The following is an 11,785-nucleotide window of genomic DNA, read 5'->3' on the forward strand; positions in this document are numbered from 1 at the left end:
GCATGTAGAGAAACCATTACTAAATACAGAAATATATTTGAGCAGAAGGTATCAATGCTTGACCTTGCCCTGCCGGATCTTCACGGGTCGTCCTTGGGTCATGTTTAACTGTTGCATAGATACATATTACACAATTTGACTTCACAGACAAACACGGTAGCTTCTGAATTAATTAAGTCAAATTTGCTAGAACTGCTAGTTGACTGGTGCCCTGAATGAAATTGTATTAATCAGCGATTGTATTACGTTTCTAATGTACGTGTCGGTAGTAGGTTTCCTGTTTAAATGTTTAAAACCTATAATATTGCACCTCCATATTTTTCCTATGGTGTTAGAAAGTTGAATATTTATCATACTCGATTAAGATACATGAAAAGCCAGTTAAATTATGATTTATACAGAATAGAGGTAAAATGTGATCCAATATGTCAATGTGGTGATCCATGTGAAAACGCATATCATTATTTATTAAAGTGTCCATTGTACGTCCACCAAAGAAAAACTATGTTAATAATAATTCGGGACATTTTACAGAACGCCGTGAACAAAAATGCTAAATTAGATTTAAATTTGATGTTGAACGGAAATGAATGTTTGTCCATTATCGAAAATCAACACATCTTTAAAGCAGTGCAAATGTTTATAAGTCATACAAAGAGATTTGGGTAACACTTTAATGTACGTATACTAGTCTCTCTCTTTTGTACATTTCTTGTTATCTTTACACTCATCTTCTTTTCTGTTTTCCTTGTATATGATTTACTGTACAAGCTTTGTAAATACCATGGAGAGGGAGTCCTAAGTTGGATAACTTGTTCCCAATCCATTTCAATCTGAATAAGATATGTTTAAATCACACAAAAAATTTTACATAATATTCTTAATTCACATATATGCAGGTATTTGTTGTTTTACATATTCATTATTGGACAAATTCTAGACAATTGTTTCAGTTGTATATAGATCACTAAACGAGCCGATAATGTTTCTATTACAACGAGTGTATTTCAAAACGTACGCACATGATGTTTGCCTATAAGGAGTGGTATATTCAAAGGGTGGGAAATAAACCCAACAAATCAGATGTCCTGCATATGCCTGATATAGATTATTGTACTTCACGTTTTCTCAAAGCTGTTCGTGAAATCAGATGTCCTACCTGTGCTTGCTATATGTTATTGTACTTGATGGTTTTTCAAAGCTACACATGACAAATTAGGTGTCCTACGTGTGCTAATATGTTATAGTGGTTCATTGTAAGTTCCATGCCTAGTCAGCTAACCAAGTGCTATCTGTTGACAGCACAGCAGTGTTTGGGTTAATAGTATACACACTTACAAATGTGGCTATTCACCAGTGATGAAGGTGAAATTGGGTTAAACGTCGCGTCCAAGATTATTGCACTTATATAGCGACGTGCATGCACGTGTGTGTGTGTGTGTGTGTGTGTGTGTGTGTCTGCTTGTACTAGTCCGGACTGATGCCGATTTATAGTACTTGTTTTAGCCCTTTAATGCCGAGCGCCAGACAGGGTAACAACAAGTACCATCTTTTAACGTCTTTTGGTATGACGCGGTCGGGGATCGAACCCCGGACCTTCCGCTCTCCGGGCGGACGCTCTACCACTAGACCACGGAGGCGGTCGCTCTTCACCAGTGATGCCATCAATATCAATAATACTGACGCACAAGTCTTTAGTGAAGCTAAATGTGGTTGCATCGATATTGATAAGACTCTTTGTATATTTGTTCACTTTTTCTGTATATTAGCTGAACATATTTTAATAAATTAGAATTCATTGAAAAACTACAGTGAGTGAGTTGGGTTTAACGCCCCTTTAAGCAGTATTCCAGCTATATCACGGCGTGTCAGCTTAATGTGGAAGGAAAGCCCGAAGTGATGCAGGTCTCAGACGTTTACCACTTCGGTGAAACCCATGAGCACGGGTATGGTGCTGACAAACCTAGAAACATAATCGGGGCGAACCGGGATTCGAACCCACAATCATAAGTTTCTGGCGTGCCCAAGGGAAGCAACTCTACACAGCGAATAGCGGCGCCTTTGACGACTGGGCCGCTCGTGACCCCTTGAAAAACTACAGCCGCTGTATAAATGCATGTATTTATGTGTGTAGCACAATCTCTTAAACTAACCAAACATTCCTATGTAGCCATACGTATGTTTTCACACCCTAAATGCAAAATAAAATTAACACCTAAATGCCACAGAAATGTTGTTTTTCTCCGGACACTTCGGGGAATGTTCTGCCAACCTATTATTCAGACCCGTGAAGATTCCGGGGTAGAATAGGTCTTCAGCAACCCATGCTTGCCGTAAAAGGCGACTATGCTTGTCGTTAAGGGCGACTAACGGGATCGGGTGGTCAGGCTCGCTGACTTGGTTGATTGACGTCATCAATCCCAATTGCGTGGTCCAGACTCGATTATTTACAGACCGCCGTCATATAGCTTGAATATTGCTGAGTGCGGCGTTAAACAACAAACCAAACCAAAATTATATTTTTCATCCTATGACATAACCGCATGACTTACACACATGTTTGTTTGTTGTGTACCGCCAACTAAGCAATATTCCAGCAATATGACGATCGCATGTAAATAATTGAATCAGGGACACAGAAACCATTGCTTGGTATTATGAACAATGATGGACACAGTTGGGTCATGATAACACACTATCAACCAAGTCACAGACTCTGATAGCCCAGTCCCTTAATTCGCCTCTTAAGACAAGTATAGTGATGCTTCTTGTTTAACGCCGCATTCAGCAATATTCCAGCTACGGTGTGTAAATAATCGAGTCTGGACCAGACAATCCATCATGAGCATCAATCCACCCTTTTGGGATACGATGACATGCATTAACCAAGTCAGCGAACCTGACCACCCGATCACGTTAGTCGCCTCTTACGACAAACATAGTCGCCTTTTACGGCAAGCATGGGTTGCTGAAGACCTATTCTACCCCGGATCTCCACGGATGCGGTTGCTCGGGGCCAGGGAGGTTAGGGTAGCCTAGTCGTTAAAGCGTTCGCTCGTCACGCCTAAGGCCCGGGTTCCATTCCCCACATGGTTATATATATATGCTATAGATCTTGATATGATCCTTTATTGTGTATAATGAATACATGATCCTTTATTGCGTATACTGAATACTGAATACTGAATGATTATACTTATACTACCCGGCGAAGGTTGCAAAAGCCCAGGGCCCACTTGCACAAAGCGATCTTAGCGCTACGACTGTTGTAAGCCTATGTTAAAGTATGGGAGTTACGATCATCATAGCGCTAAGATCGCTTTGTGCAAGTGGTCCCAGGAGGCATCTTGATGCGGGAATACTATATATGGTACTAACTTGAAGAGATCTCTTGCTCAGTCTGTGTTGTACATCCCTACAAGGTACGACTTATGTTTCCCATGTCAACGTGTATCTAAAAATTCATTTACTCAAAAAAATTACAAATGAGAGGTAGGTGAAATTTTTATGATATCAAAAAGGTATTATAATAAACACGACAAAACGCTTTCAATATTCATAAGATTTCGATTTACGATTTCGACTATATCATGAGCATATGTTTTGATGAATTACTATCAAACAGCGATGACACAAGGTCGCGAAAAGGTTAGCGTAGCATGCCCCACGGTGGCACCCGTCACCAACACGCAAACGTAAATCAGTTGATGAAAAGGCAAGCAATTAATGCACTACACTGATACACTTTAAAGCTGGTCGACCGTGTATGCAACCAATGTACGGTATAATTTGAGAGAATTTTGTTGTACACAAACATAAGACCTACTTAACTACTTAAAAAATATTGGGACCTATGGCCCTTTTTAGTTTTTCCACTGTACGTTATCTTAAGGAGGTGGGGTGAAATGGGGTTTAACGTCGCGTCCAAGATTATTGCACTTATATAGCGACGTGCATGCACGTGTATGTATGTGTGGCTGCTTGTACTTGTTCGGACTGATGCCGATTTATAGTGCTAGCACACAGAGATACCATGCCGCAGTTTAACATGAATACCCCACTCAGACACAGTATACTGACTCCGAGCCGACCAGTCCTTGTTTTAGCCTTAATGCCGAGCGCCAGGCAGGGTAACAACAAGTACCATCTTTTAACGTCTTTTGGTATGACGCGGCCCAGGGATCGAACCCCGGACCTTCCGCTCTCCGGGCGGACGCTTTACCACTAGACCACGGAGGCGGTCGTTATCTTAAGGAAGCTTGAGTGTGATCATCAATATGGTACTGACAACCTAGGATCAAGCATGATCAGTACCTAAGGGAACTCAGCGCCTTAGGGGGCACGGGTGGCCCAGCCGTCTAAGGCGCCATGATTCACTGTGCAGAGTTGCGTCCCTTGGGCACGCCAGAAACCTATGATTGTGGGTTCGAATCCCGGTTCGACCCGATTATGTTTCTAGATTTGTCACCACCATACCCATGCTCGTGGGTTTCACCGAAGTGGTAAACGTCTGAGACCTGCATCACTTCGGGCTTTCCTCCCACATTAAGCTGACACGCCGCGATATAGCTGGAATACTGTCAAAAGCGGCGTTTAGCCCAACTCACTCACTCATGTATCGAGCGAGATATCATGTTTCTCTCAACCAGAGTTGTCTACCGGATTTATTATTTGTATTACAAATGTAATTTCTTGGAACGTAAATTCCTCCAACCTAACAAGCAGGGACGTTTCACCACCCTTGTAATTGCGACCTAAAAAAACGTTCCGAGTTTGCAAAATCTTTTGAAAACATAAACAAAGGAAATAAAAAAAATATCTGAGGTCAGTAAGGTCAGTGAGGTCAGTCATACATTAGGATATGATTACATACAAAATCAATTTCAACAAAAAATATTCCTAAAAGATACGAGGCCGCTGTTTGGAGCGAAGAAATACACGCTGGCCAATAACAAAGTTTATTACGAAACATTTTAGGTGCCTGAGTGGGTTAGATTGCTGACTTTGTGTGCTGGCGAGTAGGTGCCTCATTCTGAGAGTGTGGGTTGCAATCCCGGATGTGATTCATCCCCCAACAGTGGTGGAATTTCATTGACATCATGAGCATCGATCCACGCAATTGGGAGACGATGACATGCATTAACCAAGTCAGCAAGCCTGACCACCCGATCCTGTTAGTCGCCTCTTTCGACAAGCATAGTCGCCTTTTACGGCAACCATGGGTTGCTGAAGAACTATTCTACCCCAGATCTTCACGGGTTGTTAAAGTTAGCAATGTAGCCATAAACCATTACTAAATACAGAAATATATTTGAGCAGGAGGTACCCATGCTCGACCTTGCTCGCCAATTACAAAAGTAGATTAACTAGCATACAAAACACGTAAGTTTGTGAATGTTTTGCAAATCTATCAAGCAAATACGTTGTATAAAATGAATTGTATATCCATCCTAAATGTATTTTGTATATAAAAAAATATTTGGGCTAAACGTCTTCTTGTTGACACATTCTTCCTCAATACGAAAGCATTGAAGGGTTGATGACATACCATTTCATATGGACATGTGTGTACACCACTGTCAGACCCCTAGAGTGTTTACTTTTTCTAAACGACCTAAATGATCGATAGAGCCTCCGTTCGTAGGAATCCACCGAGGGATTTGGTAGTTAGATTATTGGTTATAAGTACCATACTAATTGGTTATTGACCGCAGTCCATTGTTTTGCAAACATGCTTGTCAATGAATCAGTCGATAACCATTTCAAGACGTTTCTTACAAACTTTATTTATCGAAAATACCTATTTGTTCCAATATGTTTCCAAAGTGCATCGATATTCTAACCCCATTGTCTGCTAAAAGTAAACAGCAATGCGGTCTAATCGTATACATTTAAAACGTATGGTAGTTCCGGGTGGAGACGGAAGACAAAACTCAGGGGTGAAGTTTAAGAAGATAGCTGGTAAGTCGTGGAATCGGTCGATCCCGTCCAGGTTTAGGAACAGTAACCACGCCATAAAAGGCAGCTTCCATTTCATTTTCCAGTTTCCAGACACGATTCAGAGTATCTTATCAACTCCCGTAGCAGTATCATGAGTGAGTGAGTTTGGGTTTATCATGGACTCCCCGAAGTCCGTATTTAGCTCATGAATTGAACATAGTACATTATATTCTGTTTCATTAAATGCTTTATATTTTTTTATTTTTGCTGTTTTTTTTGGAGGGAATGTTTGGAATTTATGTACATAGCTTGACGAAGAAGATTTTTTTGCGAAAGTAGCAACCAGTTTATTGGCAGTTAAATATCAAATATGTAGTTTAGAAATTGATCCTCTTAAGATGTATGGTGAGGTGAGGTGAAATTGGGTTTAACGTCGCGTCCAAGATTATTGCACTTATATAGCGACGTGCATGCACGTGTGTGTGTGGCTGCTTGTACTAGTCCGGACTGATGCCGATTTATAGTGCTAGCTCACTGAGATACCATGCCGCAGTTTAACATGAATACCCCACTCAGACACAGTATACTGACTCCGAGCCGACCAGTCCTTGTTTTAGCCCCTTAATGCCGAGCGCCAGACAGGGTAACAAGTAACAAGTATTATCTTGTAACGTCTTTTGGTATGACGCGGCCGGGGATCGAACCCCGGACCTTCCGCTCTCCGGGCGGACGCTCTACCACTTGACCACGGAGGCGGTCTTAAGATGTATGGCAGTTCGATACCATTACATTTATCTTCTTCCCAACATTAGACATTGCTTTTGACACATACCGTATTCGATGTAATAAGCGCCTAGGGCGCTCTCAAAATTAGAAGTAGGGGCTTGTTATTAGAATAAAATTTTGGTGAAAAACAACCAGTTGAAAGATCGTAAATTTCGTGGTTTATGCTGACAGCCTGAAATGATACAAAGAAAAAGTCTGTGCGTATTATACACGACAGATATATTTTTCCTTAATTGCCCATAAGAACACACGAGTGTGTATTATACACGAATGAATAAGTCTTGGGTACATTGATCCATCGGAAGGGATGCTAATTGAGATTGTTCACTAGCCAATATATTAGCAAATATCGCCGTGGGCACTTATGAGAGCGGGGCGCTTATTACCACGAATACGGTAGTTGGTGTACGTGTACGCTAGCTTAAACAATTCAAAATAAGTTGTGTTTCCTCACCTTCCAACTTATTCGCAGTCATTGCCAAACGATGACTTACAATTATATGGACTTTTAATTTGTTTGTACAAAGTATTTCAAATAAAGGCCACTTCCATCTTGGAATTGCAGAAAAAAACACTTCCAGAAACATCGTTGTTCACTGTCATTTTCATTTTATTAAGCGGATCCTTAACAGATGAATCAATTAAAAAAGGTAAGTATCTGTAAAAGGAGGTAAATATGTGTTTGAGTTATCAGTAAATGTACATAAATCATTGTATGAAATTTAAATTCTATTTATACTTCCCCAAAAAGGAGAAGGCACCTTTGAAGAATCAAAGTAAAAACACTCTCTGTTCAGTATAACTACATGTTGGTTGGTTGGTTGTTTTTTTGTTTAACGCCGCACTCAGCAATATTCCAGCTATATGACGGCGGTATGAAATAATCGAATCTGGACCAGACGATCCAGTGATTCACATCATGAGTATCGATCTACGCAATTGGAATACGATGACATGCATCAACCAAGTCAGATAACAACTACATGTACAGCCACTAGACTAGAAATGAAAACTAACAACTCTGTGTTCATGAAGTCGACTTTGACCTATTATCAACATATGACAACGTGACTGATCAGATCGCAAAATGTAATTACACAATTATCAACATTTCCTCACAGAACATATGCATATCTTAATTTTCATTTATGGGAGTTTAACCAAACTCATCCATTCACTCATTTGCTCACCTTTCCAAACTTGATAAGTGATAAAAAATATGTCAGATGAAATTCTCTATTTTGACTTGTATCACATCGTTTTTCTTCCCGTAAAACAATTGACTTGCCTTTGCATGTGTTTGTAACGGTTGCCACCGGTGGGGAAGGATATGCTTACCTTTTCGCGAACACCTGGTATTAAACACTATTTCATGGTGATTCATAAACACATGCTTATGATATAGTCGAAATCGTTCTTATTGCTATGTTACAGGGCGATTATACTGAATATGAATTAATCAGAGGACGTTGATTGAAAAAAATCAAATTCCATTGTGGACCTCAATATCATTCACTGATAAAATTCACATGCGACCTGGGGGCGGTCTGGTAGCCTAGTGGTTAAAGCGTTCGCTCGTCACGCCGAAGACCCGGGTTCGATTCCCGACATGGGTACAATGTGTGAAGCCCATTTCTGGTGTCCCCCCGCCGTGATATTGCTGGAATATTGCTAAAAGCGGCGTAAAATCAAACTCACTCACTCACTCACATGCGACCTGGGAAGGTATGTAGGTTGAACCAAGGAAGTTATTTTACAAGCGTCCTTTGTAGATACACTCATACACGTAGGGTTAACAAGACTTGGTGATTCGGCATACAAGGAGCCAGGACGTTGTTCATACATAAGGATGGTTTCGACGGCAATATCTACCATGTAACCATGGTTTTATGCCATATTTTAGAACCACTTTTTTCGCAAACCCGCCCGGAGGGCAATTTCGAATAGTGGTCTTTCGTCATAAACGTGCCATTAGTACCCGTCGACACAAATCGCGGAGACTGTAATCGATCGTCTAATCGACAGAAAGAAAAAAAAAAAATGTCCAAATTAGACGCCATCTCCACTTGTACCGGCCTGGGAGGGAGGGTAATATTAGCACAATGAACAACAAAAGAAGACAAAGTATCCTCTCTGGGAGCTTGAGTTGACCAGTGACCCAAAATAAGGCTGAGGCCGGATCTGCAGAGGCAAAACTGCCGGAGGAAGAGGCAGGTAAAGTATGACGATCGAGAAGGTGGTCCTCTTGTACCGGATCGAGAAGACAAGCACAGGTGGCTGTCGACGTCATTGGTTGGACGCGGGTCCAGAGTGAGAGCCCAAGGGGGGGGGGGGGGGGGGGGGGGGGGGGCAGTCTGAAGAAGACAAGCTGACGTTATAGCCTGTAAAAGAGACTAAGGCTGTTGTGTGGTTACATCAGTAGAGTTCCGCGCTGTAGAAACTGGAGGAATGTAAAGTCACCGAGGGATCTTGTACAATCACGGCAGAGTACGTCGAACCGGAGGAGGAGACGGGGAACCCGTGTGGCTTGAAGGAGGAGAAGCTTCATGTATGCTACTAGGAGAAGGACATCTGCTAACTGCAATGAGGGTCTTAGTTGCGACGAGGGGGAGCATGGATCGGTCGAGGACGGTATTCCGGGTAGACAGGATCATAAGAATATCATCGCCATGGAGGAAATGTTGTGGATAGCATTCCCAATCGTGTGATAAGCGATGGTATTATACCGATCCTTTGAGATTCGTCAAACCTTGGAAGAAGGCTGAGTCTTCAATGAGTGCCTGTCCTTTGACGTTTCCCCGGACCTTAGACGTATGGTGAGTCTGTGAGATTCGCTTATCCCGATCGTGGGTTCGTCGAACCTTCAAAGATTGCTGATTCGAGTCTAACACATGAACTGAAGGAGGAAGTTTCCCGTCGTTACCCGAGACTTGGTAAGTTAAACCTGATCAGGGAATCGTCGAGAGAGCCCTCTCGAGAGCGATACTCATGGGAGGGGTGATCGGAAGAGGAGTTCGATGAGTCTGAAGATCAATCTAAAGACCTCTCACAAGTGTAACGACTGAGCTGATGTCGTAAACAAGGGTATAGAAGACATGACTGTAGCAGGTTCTATGGAAGTCGCAGTCATGGAATACCCTCGACGAAACATGCTTCAGATTGTCAATGGACGAAGAAGAGGTTGACAAGGAAATATCCTGAATCCCAGTAGGCATCGTCGAAGCAAGCGTGACCGTGGACAAAAGTGAAGAGCAAGCAGGTTCAGAGGGATCCCAAAGAGTTGAAAGAATGTTGCAAACATCCGCGCCCGAGGGATGGTTCGCCCTAGTTGTCAAAGGGAGCTTCATCGAACCCGGTTGAGCAGTCTCATCATCAGACAAAAAACTTCCGAAAAACCCTCGTCAATCGTCTTCTTGGTGGTTTGATATTCTGGTTATATGACTGTAGAGCTACCTTTCCGGATCGACGATTTAATTCCTGAGGGAGGGTGGATATTCGCTATATGGCTAAAGGCTTATCAAACGTACATTTCTTTGTAAAACCCTACAGGGACAGACACAACCACTAGTTTGTTAGTGAGAATCCAGAGGGACAAGTTGTTTAATACAAAAACCTAGCTCACTATTGCAATTGCTGTTGCCACGGCAGCAATGCTTAAAAAGGAAAAAGGTACATATTGTGAGAATAATAACTTTAATGATTTTGTTGCATGACAAACTTAAGTTTTACCCATTTTTCTCAGCTGGGTAAATTTAATTCAATCATACCTTGTATGATCAACAATGACAACTGGTTTAACCTTTATTACCGAAAATACTGTACAGCAACATATATAACCAAATCCATTACAACAACACATAAACACATACTAGACAATATCATGACATTATTCAGATCTTTTCTAAAGATAAACAAGATAACTATGAGTGAGTGTGAGTGAGTATGGTCTTACGCCGCTTTTTGCAATATTCCAGCAATATCACGGCGGGGGACACCAGAAATGGGCTTCACACATTGTACCCATGTCGGGAATCGAACCCAGGTCTTTGGCGTGACGAGCGAACGCCCTAACCACTAGGCTACCCGACCGCCCCCAAGATAACTATGAAGAGACATTTTACATCTATATGCATATCAATGGACACATGGTGACTTCTGCTTCAAACATTATTCTACTTATTTTTGTCCACCAATAAAAGATCTTCAGAAACAATTGAGGACCAAAGTTATAAACTAGGAAAGGCCTGAAAGAGAAAGATCAGGCATCTTCCACAGTAGAGAACACAGACAATTTTGGACAGTGCAAACAATAGTTACAAGTAGGACACTCTTCGCGTCCAGAGACACATAAAACCAAATTAAAAACTTAACATTTTAGTTTGTAATAGACTGATGTCATTCCAAGACACAAATAGAGCCACAAGGTTCTGTAGATCATCTGAATTATAATGAAAGAATGGCCACCATGCTTAAAATCAGATTGGAAATCTGTGGGCAATTGTTAGAGAAACCAAAGCTAGGTTCAGTCACAGACAACCAGACAATGAACAGTCAAATTTTCTTTCAGAAGAATGATACTGTCTTCAAACCTTGGTTCAAATGTAATTTAAAGGAAAATACTGTCAGAATGGTGCAGTAGAAAACAGGAATTCAAGCATGACACTGAGCTCCAGATAAGCTGCGTATCTGCGTGAAATACGCATCAGAAATGCAGAAATGCAGAAATACACAGTAAAATATAATCCAAGCGTATCAAATACGCAACGAACATTACAGATACGCTACAAAGATAAAATTTGTGCGTATCATCAAAATATTGTGAAGTAACCCTGCGTATTCGATTAGCAAATCAGCAACTTATTTTGAAATTATAAAGGGGCATTCCGTCAACCTTGCCAAACTCCACGATGACAGTTACATCATGATCATTTGCCATCACACTTTCTTGTGGAAGTATCGTGGTATTTTTGAGTCCTATAAAGTTCTCGAACCCACACGACACCAGTTTGCAGGGACTAGATGAATAGTGTTTTTAAATATTTAACTTAAATACCCACAT

This window comes from Haliotis rufescens, unplaced genomic scaffold (genome assembly GCF_023055435.1).
Source record: "Haliotis rufescens isolate VD_foot unplaced genomic scaffold, xgHalRufe1.0.p SCAF_89, whole genome shotgun sequence".
In the NCBI taxonomy this organism is placed as follows: Eukaryota; Metazoa; Mollusca; class Gastropoda; order Lepetellida; family Haliotidae; genus Haliotis; species Haliotis rufescens.